General features: G+C 39.3%; 1 protein-coding gene across 1 annotated transcript in view; it reads left to right on the forward strand.

Annotated features, from left to right (window-relative positions):
* Positions 1-1,952: 1,952 nt before the first annotated feature.
* Positions 1,953-22,437, forward strand: part of COL25A1 (collagen type XXV alpha 1 chain) — a 192,591-nt gene continuing 172,106 nt past the window's right edge. The window contains exon 1 of the mRNA XM_075066209.1: positions 1,953-1,968. The gene's annotated coding sequence lies outside the window, so the exon portion shown is untranslated. The remainder of the gene's footprint in view (positions 1,969-22,437) is intronic.

Below are 22,437 nucleotides of genomic sequence, written 5' to 3' on the forward strand. Positions count from 1 at the left end.
GACTTCTTATTGCAAAATGACATCTCTCTCTCTCTCTCTCTCTCTCTCTCTCTCAAGGGGACATTTTCTTCTCTATTTAGGGTAATAAAACCTGATAAACTGTAAGCAAAAAGTGACATTGTTCAGAAACTTTTGTTTGTAGGTAATAGTCCTTGGGTAGAAAACATCTCGATTATGCTCTTTAAAGTTCTGGGGAAAAAATAGTTGAGAACAGATCGAGATGGTTAGAGGCCATATAAACCTTTTGACCCATTTTAGGAATTTTAGTATCCTGAAACTAAAGTGAAGACATTTTTTATTTCTTTTTAAAATGTCTTTAGGCACAGTTACATTTAACAAAAGGAAAGGTTTTTCTCATTAAACTAAAATATTATTGAGTTACTAGAAAAGCCAAAAATCTTAGCTAGTTCTAAAAGCTCAAACATTTGCCTCCTTGTAAAAGTTCCTCTGTCTTCCAATGTGATTTGATCCTCCGTGAGGTTGTAGTTCACAATCACACTTACTATATTGTACCCTAGTACATTTCCTCTTCACATTTACTCATGGAATTTGCTAACTTTTTCCAGAGGAATCCAAGATGCAGGGGCCCCTCTGGTAGAAAGTCCATACAGAAAGTGATTGCAGCAGCACAAGATTCCTAAAGCTCCTTGGTTTGCCATGGGACCCTCCGCTGGCCAGACCAGCACTGCCCCACAGAAGCCAAGGAGGGAGTGGATTGCTTGCCATGGAGGGTATGAAAGAGAGAGACACTGATTCAGTGCATCTCTATCCTCAAGCCACCTCTGCTGGCAGGATTCTGTAGCCTCAGTTTAAACCTATGTTCCCAGTGGCAGGGGTGGAAAGACCATGTAACCTCCCTGATAAGTGTGTTCCCTGACATGGCAGCCATCATTAGCGCAGTACATAAGACCATAAGAATGGCCCTACTGGGTCAGACCAAAGGTCCCTCTAGTCAGTATCCTGTCTTCTGACAATGGCCAGTACCAAGTGCCCCAGAGGGAATGAACAGAACAGTTAATCATCAAGTGAGCCATCCCTTGTTGCTCATTCCCGGTTTCTGGCAAACAGAGGGCTAGGGACATCATTCCTGCGCATCCTAGCTAATAGCTGTTGATTGACCTATCCTCCATGAATTTATCTAGTTCTGTTTTGAATCCTGTTATGATCTTGGCCTTTACAACATCATCCGGCAAGGAGTTCTATGGGCTGACTGTGCATTGTGTGAAGAAATACTTCCTTTTATTTATTTTAAACATGCTGCCTATTAATTTCATTTGGTGACCCCCTACTTCTTGTGTTATGAGAAGTAGTAAACAACACTTCCATATCTACTTTCTCTACACCAGTCATGATTTTATTGACTTCAATCATATCTTCCCTTAGCTGTCTCTTTTCCAAGCTGAAAAGTCCCAGTCTTATTAACCTTTCCTCACACGGAAGCTGTCCATACCCCTAATCATTTTTGTTGCCCTTTTCTGAACCTTTTCCAGTTCCAAATAGAGAGCAGTTTACACCTCCCTGCACCAGTGTGGTAAATAAAGCCTGATACTGTAGTTTAACTGCTTAAAATAAATAAATAAAGCCCAGAGTTTTTACCTAAATAAATCCAATATCTGTATCATTTCCCTCACTCCTGTATAGTTAATTTAAGTCCTTCCATCATTTCTGTATCTCACTAATCTGAACAGTAGAACTATGAAGTTTCTTAAATGAAGGTGTATTATTGTCATAATTTCCCATGGATCAGTTAATTATGACAAAAAGCCACTAATTTTAGTTCTAATTGAACATAATGATGAGACTCCATAATCTAATTTTATTGAGGTTGCTTCTTGCTGGAATATTCATCACCTTCTTATTAGAAAACTTTGTCAGGTTCTGTTCAGGTTAATGATCTTTTTGTAACTCACCCTCTCTCCCTCTCTCTCTCTCTCTTTTTTCATTTTGCAGGGTCAACCTGGTCCTCAAGTAAGTGTCATCTTGTTCTTTTACACTAGATTATGCCTAACTGTGGTGTCAACAGAACTCTGATTATCTTCAATTTCTTTTTATTTTTTGGGACTGGCATTTAAAAAAAGCTAGAAGCTGGTAATCATTACACAACACAGTAGACCAAATATTTCCCAAGAGAAAAACCTGGGGCCCCCATATGGTTGTTTTAATTCCATCAGCTGTTTGACCAGATGGTGGGTTTAACAATGTATTACCAAATAAAGCAGATCACTTAACTATGGATTGAAACTTTGCCACATAACTTTAAAGCAAGATGAAATAACTCATGTGTAGCAGGAGCTGGTTCACATTAACTGCTTATTAATCACATACTAATAATGCTGTTGTAATCTGGGCAGGCTTCAGTTATTTCAGCTATTGCACTACTTGCTACTTTGATTAATAGTATACAATCCCTGAATTAGTTCTGCTTTGGTTAAGAATAGCACAACTACATGTCATGTGAGGGGTAATTAAAGAAATGGGAATTAAGTGAAAAGGAAATTCATCCTGAGTTCTCAGTCAGACACAGACAATAAAAGAGGAGAAGTATTAGACATAACAGAAATTATACATAAATTATATATAAATTGAGTTATATTCAGAAAAATGGAAGAGCAAAAGAGAAGGAGAACTAGGCAAAACTAAAGTGGATTTTAGTTAATATAAAATTAAGGTTCTTTCCATTTGCATGGTTGTAATGCACCATGAAATATTTTGATTTTTTTTTTGCCTGAAAACTTTACGGTTTTCTAATATTTAGGGTTTTCTTTTTTATGGAACATTAATGTTTTTAACAGAAAGCAGACACTTTTAGCAAACTGCCCCTCCCCAGTTTTGATTAAACATTTTTGGTCAGCATTTGGTACTATGTAATTTTCCCAGTCTTAACTATGCTTATGAGGAATTTGGAGTGCAAAAAGTTAAGCAGCTTGGCTAAACTAAATGGCTTCCTGGCTCCAAAGAATAAGTTTCCTGTGCTGACAAAGGGAACACTTAGAAAGTTTCCTGTGTTCTAGATCTATTTGTTTGCGCTAAGAGCAGAGCTACATTACAGTACTGTGTCCTACATTAACACCTATTCTTGGGTCAGCCTTGATGTGTATGAAGTATTTACTATATCCATGCAACACATACATAAATACTGCACATAAATAAATCCACAACAACAGGAAAACAGTTGTATTTAAATTTTTATTGATTCAATATCAATGGGGTCTTTTTCATAAGAATACAATATAAAAGGTTCATTTAATTTTATGTTTTTCCTATTTCAGCTCAGTAAAAATGATCTCTGTCTTACAAACCATGAACATTTTCTATAAAAGCTCCTGTTCCTATTCTGCTGCTGACAATATTGAACCCAAAGCAGAACTACAGATTTTTTGTCATAGCCTTTAAATAGTACAGCGCCTATTTATGGTTACTTTTTTCATTTAAATAGAAAACAGTTTTGAATACCCTGCTATTAACAAAATTACTCTGAGGAATAGTCGCAATACAGGAATCAGTGCTTTGGCTTTTTAAAGTTGAAAGGCTGATGCTAAAATGATCCCAAAGAACATCAGATGTATCTTATTGAGGATATGAAATCCAGTGATTAACACTCACCAAAGGGGTTCATTTCCACCGGGAATCCATAAGGCCAAATTCTCCCCTCAGGCATGACCATGCAACTCCTATTGAATACAATGGAAATACATACATTTATCAAAGAACAGAATATTACCTGTAGGTTATAGTTAAGCCTACAGAATATAATACCCTGGCAATGAAAGAAGATGGGTTACATTAATGAGAAAAAGAGTTATTTTTTTCTAGTAACAGAAGGAACATAAATGTTAGAAAACAATGAACATACTACAATAATCAAAGAAGAGACCAAACTTGCTTAGGAAATCCCACTGTGAGCTCTTTTAGTTGAGTATTCATACAGCGCCTGTCACAGAGGAGTCCAGATCCAAGACTGTGGCTCCTGGGTACTACAAATAATAAATAAATAAAAATAATACCCACCACCAATAAATAAAAATAGGGTCAAAGTGCTTAATTGTGGCTTTGTTTCACCCAGCCTCACATGGAAGTACCCTGTGCCTGGCCTTTCCCTGGTGCAGTATACTTCTTCCAGTGTTCCAGCATAACTACTTAAGAGACCAAGCCAAGAGACTAACAACTTGCCATCTGAACTTTATATGGGACATCACAGCTTTACAGAGACTCCTCTCCTCTCTTCACTGGCCCTCCAAATCCTTATTAGAACCTGGCAAAATATTAATAATGAATATTTGTTTTGGTCAGATATTGTCTATTTTCATATTTGTGACATGTCTGTGAAAGAATTTTACATCCATTTGATACTTCCCAATTTAAAGTTATGTACATGTGTAACCCTTCGGCCCCTCTGAGTTGGCAGCAACAAGGGCCGGGTTCAGTATCCAGGGGTTCCGTTTCAATAACACAACGCAAAACCGGCTCGAGCTCCCACCCGGTGACCTGGGACAATTACATACCACCGCCCCCCCAGGCGCCTCTAGGAGGCAATACTTCCCCACTCGCAAGCATGGAGTCTGAGTGTAGCAAAATCCTTTTAATAAAGGAGGGAAGCAATGCGGCATCACGTTGGAGAAACACCACAAACAGGATTATACACAAACCATCAAGCAAAAAAACCCACCTTCAAGTACATTTGGCATGTCTTTCCGCTTTAGCGGTTTTAGTCCATCAACCCAAAGTTCCAACACCAAAAGTCTCTGGTCTATTGCCACCCGGAGTTCAAAAGTTATCTGCAGAGTTTTAACCCCTCCAGCCTGGTTTTTAGGTAAATGGTGGGAGGACAACACAGGGTGTTAAAGGGACCTTATGTGGGCTAGGGCCAATCTGCTCTGCCTCTCCGTGGAGTTCTGCTGCAGCCTTCACCACCCCTGCTGCCGGTCAGCTCCAGCCAACCGTGAGCCACTCCAGCCGTCCCCACAAACGCTCCACTCCGCTTACTGTTCATGGGCTGCTGCAACAATGCTGCAACTGGCTCCGCTCTGCAGCCGCTTAGCAATAGATCTTCCAGGCTTCCCCACTAGTTAACACAGCACTCAGTGATCTCAGCTTAGTAAGCTTAGCTTTTTAGTGATTTCAGCTTGTAGTAGGGGAGCCCGCCAGCTGGTGCACCATTGGCCAACCATGAATTCAGCTCAGCAGCCTTTAATGGACTCCTAATGGAATCAAAATTAGCTCTACTCTTCAATCAGTGGAGAGAGGGAGGATGTGCAATTGGTGTTCCAGCGCCCTCAAAAGGGGCCCATTCATCAGGCTGTACACACAACAGTCCCCACCTCTCTCAATTCAATGGGTTTTGGCACCCATGTCCCTTGTCTAGCAAGTTCTACTTAATTGATATTGAGACATCTCTGGTCATAAAGCAGTTCATAGTTCCTCATTCCATAATCAGGGTGACCAACACTTTATTCCTCCTGCCCCAATAACAAAGAAATTGGGGATCCCAGAGCTGTCAAAATAACCATCCCAGGCTGCCATGGGCTATGCTAGGTGGGATGGGTGTGCCAATGCAAATATCTAAAATTCCTTTCCACACTCCCCATAATTCACCACCAGATGTCAGGGTAGAGCTCATCCTGACTCTGCTTACACGTTATAAGGGAACTGCAACACTTTTTGTGACAAATGTTTGAATTTTTTTTTTTAACTTCGAGCTTCCTTAACTTCAAGCAACAATACTCAGTTATATTTGATCCCAAAAGCCCCATAATATTGGCTTTGGTTTCCTGATTGGCTGAAGCTACTGTATGTAGTCGGCGGGTTTGGCAAAAAAACACTTTGATATGTTTTCTAAGATCAGTGCCTTCATATCGTACTTTTTTTCTGTGAGAGGCAGGAAAAAAATTGTCAACAGCACACAGAGAGTAGCTCTGTGATGTCTTGTACTGCAGTGTGTGTGGGAAAGCAGGTTATCATCCCTTAGAGAACTTCCAGGATTCTAGGGGAGTACTGGCTATGACTGGTGGCCCCGCAAAGACACTGGAAGAGAGAGTAGTGCATCCTCCAAAGAAACTAGAGGAGGGTAGCAGGCAACAGGTCCTTTTGCTTAAGAAGTAATCACCGAGTAGAGTTGGAAGGCAATTGTGTGGGGACAGTGGGCTGCAAGGCCTGCTGAGTTTCTCTATAAGTGCAAGGAGTTTGGATAGCCATCCACATTCAGCCTTTTGAGGTACTGTCGTCAATAAATATATATATACGTTAGTTTTGGGGAGGCTGGTTTACACCAGGCTGCTAGGTGTAGGTAGCTTTGTTAAAGAGGACCAACGGACCCTCCACAGGCAAACCGCCAAAGGCAGCTTGCCTGCCGTGCTTAGGGCGGCAAAATCCCTAGAGCCGCCCCTGGTTAAAGCTATAGTTATGGTGTGCAGGTCATAAGAATAAATAGTGTTGTGGGTACACTAAAGAGTTGGAAAACAGGCTGTTATCTGCTACAACACCAACACAACAAAGCCTAACAGCAATATCCATTATTCCTTCAAAATGGCTTCCCTTTCTCAAGCTGCTCCAAATTGAGGTTTAAACTCTTCAACAGTTTCTCCACGTGGGTGCTTGAAACATTACCATGGAGTGTAGAGGATGGCGGAGAGGGAAAGAAAAGCTCAGTGTGCAGGATCAAAACCAGGTCCAGAGAAGGAGCCCATGACTGCTGGTGCAGAAGAAGCAATACTCCATTTACTTCCTTCCTGCCAATGGAGCCAATGCTCGCTGAAGGATATTGTCTTCTAGCTGTCCATCAGCTAGAAATTCTTGTCAGCTAGCACCCACCTCTGATCATCCAGTGTCTTGTCATAATGAGTGAGAGAAGCCCCAAACTCACAGGAGATGGCTGTCATCTGGCCCACCACCTGTTACACTCTGCAGAAAGATCTGGCAGCTGTTCTCCTCTTAGTGGCTGCTGCTACTTCACTTCATCAAGTGGTCCCTCCCCCTGCTGAACAATAAAATGAGCTATGCCCATTTATTATGTGAAAATGCCATTTGCTGGTGCAGATTTGCGTCATGTGTGATGCACAGTGCATGCAGGTCAAACTTAAGCCTCAAACTTTAGAAATTTGATCAATGTTACAAAAAGTCATATACAGTTGCTGCATCCGACGAAGTAGGTATTCACCCACGAAAGCTCATGCTCCAAAACGTCTGTTAGTCTATAAGGTGCCACAGGACTCTTTGCTGCTTGTACAGTCTCATAAATCTGTGATTTCTAGGCACAGTGGGTTGTGTTAAGTATGGAGTGAAATTGGTATAGTTGAGGTCATTAGTTTAAATGATATAAATAGAGCCATAATTTCAATATAGGTGTGCTTGAAAGGATTTGATTTTTATCAGCAAATGTCAGGAAATGTCAGTTTCGCCTTCTATACACAAACCAACTAAAAAATTTTTCCATCAATGATCATTGAAATGTACAGTTCTGCCTGAGAACTTACTAGAGTTTGCTTTAAGAATATTTAGTTGTATATTTTGACATGTGATACTGACAATTTGTGTTTCAATGGCTATCAGACGTTAACTTTTCGAGTCTCAGCTTTTCTGTCATTAAATAACTGTGTAACTCTTTTCCCCATTGTTTTATTCCTGTGTAATTTCTCACAACTGTGAAAATGTAAATTGATAAAAATAGGGGGAAAAAATCAAAAATCAATATCCATATTATCCATTGAAAATTTATGTAAATCTAATTCTTCCAAGCATAAATATGGGCTATGAAACTGCTACTACAAAGTTTGTACGTTCACTCATGTCTTTGTGTAAAACTGCATTTTTTAAGTAAAAACTGAAGTTTGAATAACAACAAAGTCAGGACTTCAGTATAAGGCCCACTGTACGTCCTCATTACTGTAATCTGTCATTTAAAATGAAGCCAAAAAGCTTTTTACTTTTGAAGACACTGGGTCAGTCTTTTGTTTCTCCTACAAGTAGATGACTTCGCTAACACATTAACAGTGCAGAGAGCTACTGCATATCCCCTGTCCTATATTAGATATTAGTGATGTCTACATCTGTTGAATGGAAGACATAGAACCCTGAAATCATATCTTGACAGGTTCTAGAAGTTAAGGGGGAAATTATTTTCTTTTTATGGGAATTAAAAATTTATCAGACTTTTATAATAAGGAAGAAGAGACATTGAACCAGAATTAAATAATGTTCTTTAGAAAGGTATTTATAGCATTTGTAGTTTTGTCTGTACGTAAAGACAACGATTCTCCTCTTGGTTGCAATCATTTATATTCAGAATATCAAGTCAATAGAGTTACACCCGTGTAAATGAGAAGAAAGTTGGGCCCAGACTCTGATAATTTGGGCTCTTAAACTATTTTATTTTGTTGTTATTACTGGGCTTTTCAAAAAAACATCATTACAGCTCACTTCTAGCAACCACATATGGGTGATGGATGTAATTGGACAGAGTATTAGAGAGAGTGTGCAAAATTCTATTTGTTATGTCTGCGTTTTGGCAGCAAGGGCCAAAACTTACTGCCATTGAAGTTAATGGGAGTTTTGCCATTAACTTCTGTGGAATCAGGATTTAGCCTTAACTAAGTGCAGCTCATAAATAAGCTTGTCTGAACAAAGTCACTTAAGTATCTGACTGGTAGAGCTTCAGAGAGTATACTGGACACTTTATTACTTCTCTGCTATTACATCTCTGTTTGGTAACCTTCCTTCCCTTTTACAGCCGTAATGTAATCTTTGTACGGTACTGAAATTTAATGCGATCTTTGCAGGAAACACTCAGCCAGTATTAAGTTGTGTAACTAATGAAACAAATGCCATATCCATGGTCTATAAATTTCTTTACAGTAGTTGCCTCGTAAAAGGCAACAGACCTGATTCTTTCCTGGCTCCAGTGTAACTCTGTTGACTTCAGTGGAGTTGCTCCTGATTTTCACCAGAGAGAGCTGGAGAATTGGGCTCAAGACTTTTTGTTGATATCTGATGTTTCAAAAAAAAACCCCACATGTGAACACAGCCACAATAAGGTGTAGGAAATCTACTTTCACAGAAGTAATTAACTTAATAATAGTTTAGAAAATGTGTTGATATTTTTCAGGTGTACATATAATAAAGCAAAGTAGTAAAACAGCTTTTCGATAAAAATGTTTGACAGTAAGGGGCACATATTAAACCATGAGTGCTTCAGTTGCACCAGGTAAATATACACACGTGTGCATACAAGTATTTGTGAATGCCTAATGTTAATTGCCCACTCAGGTGAGTAAATGAGCAAATAATGTAAACACAAAGGGTGAGCTTCTATGCTAGAAACACAACGTGGAACTCGTGCCCTCGTGATCCTTGGCTGCTCAGGAGCTGGAAAGGTACCTGGTATTTAGGGCAGCCTCCTGAGGGTTGCTCTGTGGGTAAAAGCACTGAGCAAAAGCTCCACAGCACTACATGATGGGCCTTCACCCGTAACATACCCTTCCCAGCCCTGCCTCAAGTACACCCCCTCCCACTGCCTTTGCTAGGTCTTGTGAGGTGGTCCTTGCAGGGCAACTTTATGGCTTTCTTCTGCAGAATTTGTGCCAGATGAATCCTCCCTTAACTGCATTCTGCCTTTTTGCCCGTATAAAGGAACTGGCGCGGGGATGAGGCTCTCATACAAAATATATTTTCAATTGCATTTACCTACTTTGTGCAGAAAATGCATTTTGCTTATTCAGTTTCCTACTTAGGGTTGCAGTTTGGGTAATCAGCTTTGGAAATCTTGTGTTCAGAGAGCAGAATATTTAAGTGCTTGCCAGCAGATCCAGTTACTGATGTTGTACAGATTTATTTTTCTGGTTCAGAAAGATGTCTCAGCAAATCTGTGAATCCCAATAATATTTTAAAGCAGGTTTCAGATTTTTTTTCCACTCCAGAAATGTATAAGAATATAAACCAATGTAGCAATCAAAATGAAAGAAAACCATCGGAGTCAGCATCGTTTAGAAACAGGACTCTGTGCAGGCTGACAAGTGCCAAGGGTGCTGATCCACAGCTATGGAGTTTTTTCTTCCTCGTCTACTGGTGAAGGACCCTCCCAGATGAAGACAAATTGGAGGGATAGATTCTCTGAATAGGTGGGGCTCAATCTTGAAGGGTACTGAGCACCTTCTGCAGCTCGCTGAGTACCCTCATCTACCAATTAAATTCATGGGAATGGAGGGCACTCAGCACCTTGAAGGCATTGCTCAGCAGTTGCAGAATTAGGCTCTGGAAGACCTAGGTACAATTTAATCAAATAATTCCTAAGGGGGGCATGATGGAGAGGCTGTAGGGAGAACAAATTAACCATCTACTTCAATCTGAAGGGTGTTATCTCTAGTTTCTTTTGATAGGCCCATAGTTTCTGAAACCCACCAATACCTCTTTTAAGACAAAACCAGGATGGATCTGTTTCCCTCATCTCACACACTTAACGTTAGTGTTAAGTGGAAACATACCATGCACATTCTATCTTTTTAACTGGGAATTGATTTCACACTCATCACTACGGTATTTTTAGGGCTTAGATCTTCTCACGGCAAGAAGAGCAAAAATGACTTGCATTCCTTAATTCTGTGTAGTATTACTCAACAAAGAACACATGAGCACAAGAGGCCAATTACAAGCATAATACTGAGGTTCCTATTTGAGATCTACTAATAGCTTGTCAAAAAACAATTAAACTATGAAACATCTCTTCTATTCCCATAACATTCCCTAGTTCTTAGTCAGATTAAAGTTACATTTTACTGGTATAGTTCTAAAAGCTGTGAAAATGTAGTAGCGTCCTCTGTGTTTTATTAGGAATTATGTGAGAGCAAAATACTGTACCATATTCAAGTATATAACGTGGTATTTTACTATCTTACTTCATATGTTTTGTGTTCCATATTAAATGCCTACTACCCTAGCATTTTTAATAATCCCCATGCTCTCTTTCAGTTCCAAATTCTAGCTCGATCTGTTGCAGATTTCTATAGTTTCACTGCAGCTAAACAAAACAAAATAAAAATCAAGAAATTTGAGAAATGTTCTTTATCAAGCTGTTGGCAGCTTTAAAATATCTGAACTGACCTCTATTATTTAGGGCCTGATCCTGTATCTTTTGTGAGAATAAAGCAGTCATTCATGTGAGGTGCTAATGTTGTACCAATGTTAAAAGGACAGATGGGTTGACCAGGTAATTTATAGGCTGATTAGCCTGACATTAATCCCTGGCAAAATAATAGAAAAGCTGATATGGGATTTAATTAGACTCCCAGACTTTAAGGTCAGAAGGGATCATTGTGATCATCTAGGCCAGGGGTAGGCAACCTATGGCACGTGTGCCAAAGGCAGCATGCAAGCTGATTTTTAGTGGCACTCACACTGCCCAGGTCCTGCCCACCAGTCTGGGAGCTCTGCATTTTAATTTAATTTTAAATGAAGTTTCTTAAACATTTAAAAAATCTTATTTACTTTACATACAACAATAGTTTTCTTATATATTATAGATTTATAGAAAGAGACTGTCTAAAAACATTAAAATGTATTACTGGCGCACGAAACCTTAAATTAGAGTGAATAAATGAAGACTCGACACACCACTTCTGAAAGGTTGCCGACCCCTGATCTAGGTTGACCTCCTGCACATTGGAGGCCAGAGAACCTCATCTACCCCACCCGGTAACAGGGTCATAACCTCTGGCTGAGTTACGGGAGTCCTCAAACCATGGTTTAAAGACTTCGAGTTACAGAGAATTCACCATTTACCAATTAATAAAGAATTAAATAATAGGAATATAATTAATGCTAGTCCACGTGTTTTTGTGAAAAATAGGTCTTGTAAAACAAGCCTTAATTTAATTCTTTGATGGAGATTGCACATTTGGTTGATAAAGGTAAATGCATCAGCATAATCTATTTAGAAGAGGGGCAGGTCTGCAGCTTGGGGCTGGGGCTGGCAGCAGGGCCAGAGCGGAGCTGGAGACAGAGCTGGGCTGGGTGGCACTCCTTCCCCAACCCTCAAGGGGGCTGGTCTCGGCTCCACCGCGCCCCCCAGATGTTCCTCCACGCCCCACAGTTTGGAGAATACTGAAGTAAAAGCAGTTGAATGCTGTGGTTTATTTCATGAACTGTACGTTCACAGTACATACATAAATATGTATGTGTGTGCATGTATCTTCCACTACATTTCCTTACTTCGAGAGCCTAGCATTTACATTTAACTAGTTTATTATTAACATAAACTCATCTACCTAATGTAATCTATTGGATATTTTTTAGCATAGTGGTATTTTCATGTACTTGGGTGGTCCAGAATTTGGGCAAAAATCAGTAAAAAAATTAATAGTTTTTGTAAACCTGGGAAATTTTCAGTAAAAATCAGTAAAAACTGAAAACGAAGGACCTTACCAATGGGGAATCATCATCAAACGGTGTGTTTTTACTAGGGTAGTAGGTCCAACACTATTTAGTATTTTCATGAGTGAGCTGAAAATAAATTTAAAATTACTGCTGATAAAATTTGCATATGGGACAGATTGGCAAAATGGTAAACAACAATGAGGACAGGACAGTCATATGATGGATCTAGTCAAACGAAACGTGTTTTAGTATAGCCAAGTGCAAAGTTATACATCTAGGAACAAGGAAAGCTGGCTAGACTCACAGAATGGGGGACTGTATCAGAGAGCAGGACTTTGAAAAGGATTTAGGTGTCATCATGGACGAGCAACTGAACATGAGCTCTCAGTGCGATGCTGTGGCAGAAAGGACTGATGCAATCCTTGGACTTATAAACAAGGGAGTAGTGAGTAGGTGCAGAGAGGTGATCTTACCTCTGTGTAATTGGTGAAACTGATATTGAAATATTGAATACAGTTCTGGTGTAAGAAAGCCACAAAAATGCTTAGAGGAGTGGAGAAAATGCCTTACAGTGAGAGATTTAAGAGTGCGATCTGTTTAGTTTATTGAAAAGAGGATTGAAAGATGACTTGATTACAGTGGTTAAGTAACTTAATGGAGAGAAAATACCAGATACTAAAGGCTTCTTTAATTTAACAGAGAAGAGCTTAACAAGAATCAGTGGCCAAAAGCTGAAGCCAGACAAATTCAAATTGGAAATAAGGGACACGTTTTTAACAGTGAGGGTGATTAACCTTTGGAACAAACTGCCAAGGGAGAGTGGTGGATTATCCATCTCTTGATGTCTTCAGATCAAGACTGGATGCCTTTCTGAAAGATGTACTTTAGCCAAACACAAGTTAACTGTGGTCAATACAGGGAGAACTGGGTGAACTTTAAGGGTCCGTGATATGCAGGAAGTCAAGCTAGATGATCTAATGATCCTTATGACCTTAAACTCTATGAATCTGAGTAGTGCAGTTGAGTTCAGCAGGACTACTTGCAAGTGTAAAGATTACTTGTGTGTGTAAGGGCTAGATTAGTAATGCATACCACAGGAAAAATCCGGATTTCATTGAAGTCAGTGAGAGTTTTGCCAATGACTTCAGTGGGTCCTGGTTTACCCTAAATTTTAAGGAAGGGCTCACTTTACAGTGACTTGTGCACATGAGTAAACTTACATGCATAAGCATTTGCAGGAACAGGCCCCAAAACATATAAGATCTAACAGTATTGTTATAATACCAAAATATTAGTGTATCATACCCTCTCTTTCAGATTTTAGCAGGAATTTAATATATTATGTGCATGTGCATTTGATGAGGTGCTGGCATGCATCGCTCTGATGATGCATTATTCTGCTTATATGCTTATGGGTCACATTTACATGAGGATAACATGATGCAAAAAGAACTCAGTGTAGTAGAAAATGCTGTAATTCCATTCATAAGGACAGGTCAAAATGTCCTCTGTATTTTCAGTAATTTGCCTGTTTGCATCAAGATGGAGCATGGCATGCTGCATCCTGTAATCTCTACAGGTCACCACTGTGTATAGCAGACCATAATTCAGAACTCCAATGGGCCACATTCTGCCCCTGGAACACACTTTGGATGCCCTGCTATATAATATGCTATATAACAGAGGCTCTTGGATAATCTCAAATGCTGGCATTCATAAGGAATGTTAAGCATCATGAGCTGCTGGGGAACATTTAAAAGAATCACATATTTTCAAAGAAATATAATACAATTTCATTGTACGGTATGTCTGCTAGTGATCATTTGCCAAAAGAATAAATATTCATTTATATATATACATACATATGTGTGTAATTTCCCCTGAAGATGGTCTGAGTTTTGCAGACAAAAATATTAGCCTTAGGAAAATGTTTAGTTTTGTTTTTAATAAAGTTTATGTTGTTTTAAATTGCTTCTTTTTTAAAAAATGTTGCAAGCCTCAGAGGTTACAAAAAATCTCTTTAGTCACCTCATGTTTATATATACATTAGGTTAAATATGTGTAGATATGTATAACTGATGTACAATAATGTGTAGCATTTATAAGGTGTTTCATCTTCAAAGCACATTATAAATATTAACTAATTCTCAAAATACTTCTATAAAGTATGTCTTTATTATCTCCTATTGCAGATGGGGAAACTGATGCAGAGACTTAATGGACCAATCCTTCAACCATCACTCACACAAGTAGGCTTTACTTATAGGTGTAGTCTCATTGACTTCAGCTGACTTACTTGTGTGAGCAAGGGTTGACAGATCCATGTCAGAGCCAGAATTAGAACCCCATGAATTCGACTTTGTCTATCTTGTCATGACTCAGATGGGATGTTTAGGTATCTTGTAGTGTTCTGCTGGACTGTAATTTGCCTCAGATGGATTTAGATTATGTAAAATTCTACGGTTCTTATTACCCACAGTTGATGACCAGGCATAATGTACTTGTTTTAAAAAGATCTTATGATTTGTTTACATAATGTCTGAGGTTGCAACAACATTGGTGGACAGAGAAACTATTTGAGGACCTACAGGATGTGTAAGGTAGCATGGAAAAGGAGGAAACATAAGGTCCCACAGGAAAATTTTAAAAGCAATTTCAGTGGTGCAAAATTTCACTCCAACATTTTTGTGTTTTATTTTCCCAAGCTTTAGCATACCCTAAGGATTAAAAAGGTACCTAGACTGTGAAATAATTCCTTCACTCCTCGGGTATGGAGATTATATTACAATCTCAGAAACTCTTCTGTCCCTTGGGCAATATTTTACACAGCTATGGCTTCATATTAATATTTTACTGCTATTGCCCTTCTAACCAGTCATGATTTATATAATATAACCTGCCACCTCTTTTACAATTGCATTTTATGGTTGTATTTGTAGACATTTCTAAAAGGAAATCTAAATCTTTCTTTGGTGTTCTGCTTCCGTGAAAGAATGAATGTGTGTTGTAATGTAGTTTATAGTAAAATTTGGATGAGAAAAAATACAGTACAAGCATAGGTTGAAATATTGCTCTCATTGATGCCAAGATAAATCCAGAGTAATTCCACTGAAATAAATAGTTACTCTGGATTTGTCCTGGTTAAACTGTTAGCAGAATTTGGCCCCCAGATTTTTAAAGGCTTATGTGAAAAGCCAAATGCTAATGCACTCAGTGTGGCTGTACAACAGATGCTTTCACAGTACTTTTTAGTGCCATGTTCCCAGTTCTGCTCAGTTATGTAAGTGCGACTTTTATTGTCATCATTTGGATTTACAAATGTAACTAGAGCCGAATTGGGCCCAAAATTCTTCAAAAGAGGCACCTGACATTTAATAGCAGATATTATGAGACACGTTTTTTAGTATTTTCAATAACTAAATCTTGTTTTCAGGTTGTGGAAAACCAAACAGTCTTGAAAAAAGTCATTCAAATATGAACAAAATGTGCAGTGGTCACAATTATCAAGTTGACATACCATAAATTAGTATATAGTTATTTCAGTAGATACTGTGCTGTGAAACTGTTGACATTTTAATTTTGACCAGTGCTCAACACTTACTTAGTGATAGATGAACCTCATCACTGTTCAGATGCTTCATAGTTTTATTTCTAGCAACTTATCTTGGAGTTTTCTATACTGCCCATCACCTATGCAAGGTCCCTAATGGTCTGCATGAGTCTTGTGCTCATAGACACTCAGACTTTAAGGCCAGAAGGGACCATTGTTATCATGGAGTCTGAGCTCCTGCACATCACAGGCCACGGAACCTCACCCACCCACTCCTGTAATAGACTCATAACCTCTCGCTGAGTTATTGAAGTCCTCAGATCAAGATTTAAAGACTTCAAGTTACCAAGAATCCACCATTTACATTAGTTCTGCTCTTCTCCATTCCTGGTTGCAGGAAGCTCTGCTTGGGATATAATTAAATGCTTTTCCCCGAAAAACAAAAGTAGAGAGGTGTCACTGAGCCATAAAAGTGGAAAGAGAGCTTGAAAGACAGATGCTGCAGTGCTGCTTCTGAACTGGCTAGTAGTAGTGGCAAGTTCTCATTATTCTCAGAGTATGTCTACACTGCAGCTAGAAATGTGCTTCCCCGTATGGGTGGCCAGATATGTGCTACCTCTGCTTGAGCTAGTGTGCTAAAAATAGAAGAGTGGCTGAGGTGGCTTGGACTAACCACCTGAGTACATACCCAGGGGTCAGGTGTGATTGTACTTGGATGGGTAGCCTGTGCCTTTGCCTATGTCACTGTGGTCACACTGCTATTTCTAGTGCACTAGCTAGTGTGTGTCTGTGACCCTGCTCTGGGAAATGCTTTCCTAGCTGCAGTGTAGACATAGCCAGAATTGGCATTGGATCAACTGGAAACAAAAAAAAAATTTTTGGCAAAACAAAAAGATGAAAAAATTTAATTTTGGGTTAAGCAAAAGTTTAATTTTTGTTTCTGGGTTTTTCTTAACCTTTTAAAAAATAAAATGTAACAAAAATTCTAAATGAAGAGTCATTTCACAATGAAACATTGTTTTGACTTTTTCAGGGTTTTTTTGTCAGCTGAAGCATTAGGCAAATTCAACATAGATTTGCAAATATTCCAATTTACCCAAATATGCATTTTTCATCAAAAAAAAAGTTGTGTCCAAAATATTTTGCTCAACTGCACTCTTGAACCTCTCTTGCATGCCCTCAGGAGAAGTAATTCTCTGCAAGGTGTTTGAGGCTATGATCCAAAAGAAAAAGATGCTTAAAATCACCCCTGAAGTGAGTCTTTCACAAGGCACTGAGTTATCCACTAGACCATTGGGTAATTGGACAAACCACAACAACCTTTGCCTTAAAGGAGCTGCTTGTCAAGTTTAATCGAACATGAATAAAACATTACATTGTGAACTACAGTTACCTAAAATGATACACCTGTACCCCAATATAACGCAGCCTGATATAACACAGGTTCGCATATAGCACAGTAACCCCGGGTCTCCAGCAGCAGGGCTCGGGCAACACTTTAAAGGTGCCGGGGCTCTGGCTGCTGTGGGGAGCCCCGGGCCCTTTAAATCACTGCTGGAGCCCTGCCGCTGCTACCCCTGGGGCTTGACAGCGGAGCTCAGGCAGCAATTTAAAGGGCCTGGGGCTCTGGCTCCTGTGGGGAGTCCTGGGCCATATAAATCATGCTGGAGCCTGCTGCTGCTACCCCGATATAATGGGGTTTCACCTATAACGCGGTAGGAATTTTTGGCTCCCGAGGACCGCATTATATCAGGGTAGAAGTGTATAAAGATTTCCTAGGCCTCATCAAGGAGCTATTTTCATATTGTACTTTTAGGAGTAAATGGAAGAACATGCCAATTCAGAAAAATCTGCAAAGGGAAATGTAAAAAAGAGAAAAAAAGAGCATGTTTATATCTCAAAAGACCTTGGAAAAAATGGGTTTATGGCTTTGATTGGCAGAAGGTGTAATTTTGCTGTTTAATTTGTATTGTGCTAGGAAAGAAACCCAGAATGTGCTTCTCTGATCTATACAGTTTTATAAGCCCTGAATTTCATTGGACTCTTCCCTTTAAGGTTTTTTCTCTCCCAAGTGTTCTTTCAGTTCTAAACTACATTAATTGCTTCCATAAGGCCGAGCTTTGTGCTCAGAGTCAGTACCTAGTGGGCCCTCTTAGGCCTAGGCTTAAATTAACATCATCGATTTTGAGAAAAATGGCTTAATAGTAAAGATATCATCACAGAAATGTTCACAAAACAATACAGACTTGTATTATATCATTGGTAGCCCTAAAATGGGGGGCTGATGGGGAGATCTAGCAATATTTATTTTTCCTTCGTTTCTTGTTTTGTTTCATGGCCACTTTAATCTTTAGTGTACAATGAAAGGTGTGTGAAATCTGAAGTTTTAAATCTGTTTATAGCTATAACTCCCTTTTCCAGCTTAACAGAGTTTGACACTGTAATAAACACGATTTTTCTGTGGAAAGGTGCTTTGATAATTCTTTGCCCAGACTCTAGTTCCTTTTTATTGTAAATGCTAAAGTAGCCTTTAATGCCTTTCTTCTTCGTCCTTTTTTCATTCATGCAGTTTTTGCAGCTGATTGATTTATTGTTCTGCTACCTGAATTTGAAGGCATTAATCTCTGTTGACTGCAGTGAATATTTATTAACAAAAGTACAATGCCAGAGTCAACTGCACCTTCTCTTGCTATTGAATCCTATCAAGTGCCCGTGGCTTCCAACAAATACCTTCTGTTAGTGTTAAGGGGCATTAGAAAGCATTTTTCCCCTTCCATACTTGAGATGTGACATAACTGATTATGCACTCACTTGTTACTTATGAACACAGAGATGAAGAGTGAACACTAGTGTGAGAAATATAGTATTACATTGAAATTCTGGCATGGGTACACACACAATCCCGGTTGAGAGAGAACATGGCAGGAAGAAGAAAAGAGCACCACTTGACATCTTCCAGAATGGGAATAGACTAGGACTCCATCCCCAGGGCAGAGGAAGAGTGGACTGAATATGGGATTGAGCTTGAGGAAGGAAAAATGAAATTAACAGCTGTGCTGCTTCAGTCTCTGAATGGCCAGTCTTTAAAGATAAGTTATGACTCAGGCTGTTATTGAAAGTTATCATCAAACAGCTTTTCAGCTGCCTGTGTAACTTGAGTGGTTTCTTTCCATTTACCAAGGAACAATTCTCCCCATTCCCAGAATAAAAAACAACATGGATGGTAGTCTCCGTAGGTATGCCAAGGAGTGAAATGGCCGTTGATGCCAAGATTTCACCTGATGTGAGGTATTCCCTGCAGGTCAAGGTTGAGACATGTCGGTGGGTCAAAGTGGACATCCTTCACCCATGCTGCACTTTTTCTGTGGATACGTGGACGACTTCAGTCTAAAGGACTCAGTCAGCACTTTTTGCCAGTATTTGATGATTACTTGTTCTGTTCATTCCCTCTGAAGCACCTGGCATTGGCCTCTATTGGAAGACAGGATACAAAGCTAAATGGACCTTTGTTCTGATCCAGTATGACCTTTCTTATGTTCTTATGTACTAGATTCATATGTTTAAGCAGTACAAAACTGAACAAAGTTTTGGATGCATATCTGAACTGGCCTATGAATACTAATCATAGACTCATAGGTCAGAAGGGACCAATATGATCATCTAGTCTGACCTCCTGCACAAAGCAGGCCACAGAACCCTACCCAATGTGTTCCCAATATGTATATCTAAATTCTTATTATTAATCCTCTAAGTGTCATTGACTTGCACTTTCACTATTTATAATTATCCCGTATTACTATTTTATCTCCAGTTTTACAAGTCATTCCAGATCATGGGCCTCTTGTATGTATCCCTGGTTCTCTTCTTGTATTAGCAATACCCCAGCTTCTGCTCATCCGCAAACTTTATTAGCACATTCCTGCTCTTTGTGCCAAGATCAGTAACAAAAGAGGTTAAATAGATTGGTCCAAAACCAATCCTTGAGGAACTCACTAGTAACCTCCCTCCAGCCTGACAGTTCCCATCAGTACTACCCGTTGGAGTCTTCCCCTTTTAACCAAGTTCCTTATCAACCTTTTCAATTTTCAGTATTTCATCCCTCTTTTCCAATTTAACTAACAATTCCCATGTGGAGGACTGTATTCCAAATGCCTTACTGAAATCGAGGTAGGAATTAGATCTACTGCATTCCTTTGTCGAGATAATCGTGTCACCCCTTCTCTCAGAAGGAGATCAGTGTTGGTTTGGCACGATTGTGCCTTTAGCTACCAAAACCCATGTTTGTAATTTGTCCCATGGGTTTACCATTGACCTCAACTGTACTCGCTAACTACTTGTTCTCTTCAAATTAATTTCTTCACAAGACCTACATACTACAGATTGTAGATACTAACAGTGCTTTATTAGTTACTCGTATTCATCTTTTTTTCCCTTTCTTAAATATAGTGAAGGCTACTTGGTTAGCAATTTCTTCCAGTATCAGTAAACCCTGAGTTTCCGTTCATTAAAAATTCTTGCTAACGGGTTGCAAATTTCATGCGCAGTTCCTATTAATATTCTTGGATTGTGAGATTATGTCCGGGGCCCTTGCCGATTTTGTTCCCACTCAGCTGTTCAAGTTTGGCTGTCCCACCTAGATTGGTAATATCCACTCCATGATCCTCATTCCCATTTATCATCTTCATCATCCCTAAGCTTCTCGATAGCCTATTAAAGGGACTGAGGCAAAGTACTTATTTATATTGGTCCATGCCTAGGTTATCCTTAACCTCCATTCCATCCTCAGTGCTTTAGCGTCCCACTCTTACTTTCTTTGTTTTCTTTCTTATTTTATGTGGCTAAAACTTTTACGATTAGATTTTATTTTCCCTTTGCAAGGGTCCAACTAACCTACATGGCTTTAGCCTTCCTCAACTTATATCTTACATGTTCTGACCTCACTCAAGAGTTAGCTTCTCTTGCTAAGCCCATCTTTCTCCACTCCATTTTGTGTAGTTGGCTTTCTAGCTTTTCGTCCAAATAATCACTCTCATCTGAGATGCTGCTCATCCAGCTTTGGTCTACACTCCTGCCTTATGGTTTTATTCCCCTTTCTTGGTGCATGGCAGGCTTCTTGGATTAGTTTCTGCAGCTGCGACTTAAAGTAATTCCAGGCCTCCTCCGCATTTAGATCCAGTCTTCTCAATCCCGGGAATCCACTTCCCTAACTAATTCCCTTAACTCTTTTAAAGTAGCCCTTGAGAAGTCAAAAACCCTAGTCCAGATCTATTTTTGTTTATCCTTCCATCTAGTTGAAACTGCCAATCTAGCTCATGATTTCATTCAACCAAGGTTTTTTCCCCTACAACCATTATCTTCTATTTCACCCAAAACAATCCTGTCTCTGGTTTGTCCATCATAATTGTTACTGTATTACACCTTACCCTATATAAAAACACCAACGGCTGAATAACATGGAATTCGGATGTTTATGGAAGTGGTAAAAGCAGTTCTCCAGGGGATTCAAAGCCAAGGTTACAATACAACGTGGTTCACCAAACACAGTAAGATTTTTGGCCTCCCGAGGACGCAGTGTTATATTGGGGTAGAGGTGTAGTTGTCATAGAGATATGACTACATTTTATCACAAGATCTTTGATAAGTGGCTTATGAATTCATTTGTATCCGTCCTCATAAGGTTGCTCAAAATTTTGCATGGATACATAAGGAATTATCAGCAGCTTAAGAATCTCTTCCTTTCTTGTGGCTACCTTATAGACCCAAAACGTCTTTGTGTTAGTTTATAAGGTTGCCACAGGATTTCTTTGCTGCTTTTTACAGATCCAGACTAACACGGCTACCCCTTCTGATTACATCCATGAGATAATCAGTGTGAAATTCTCATGCTAATGCAGATGATACAAAGTTAGGCCTCATGATCAATAGGGAAACATTTGATGTGAACCATGGTGATTGGTTTCAATGATTTTTTGGTTAGTTGTGGGTGTCTGGGGACAGTATATTCATTTATATTATATTAAGCCAACAAACCTAGCACCCGGGAACTGATTGTATTCTGGATGAGAGAATACCTGAGCTATTCTGGTTCTGCTAGTGCATCAAATCTTGCATTATATTCATGGTCATGGTGTCATAGCTAGCACACGTGGACCTCTAGGAGTATCCTGGCAGATACTCATTTGCTCTTGGTTCAGAAGAAATAAACAATTTGATTCGAATGTCCATATGCTTGACTGATTGTGTTTATATTTGATGCCTAGAAGAGAAATTGGGCCAAATGCATTGCTAGTATAGGGCAGTGCTCAATATTTACTGACGTAAATGAGTCTGTATTCCTTATGCTTGGAGGTAAATGTTGACCCTTTGCTCTATTAAACCAGGGCAGTGGACACGCTATTCTTTCAGTGTCTGGAATCTTTTTTTAAGTATTATTTGCATGATGTTTGTGGTTTTTGAAGAAATCAAGTGCTGTGGCGAAAGGAAGACAGCTATATTGATTAATCATAAAAAGAAAATGGGCTGTAAGA

Source organism: Chelonoidis abingdonii, chromosome 5 (genome assembly GCF_003597395.2).
Source record: "Chelonoidis abingdonii isolate Lonesome George chromosome 5, CheloAbing_2.0, whole genome shotgun sequence".
Lineage (NCBI taxonomy): Eukaryota > Metazoa > Chordata > Testudines > Testudinidae > Chelonoidis > Chelonoidis abingdonii.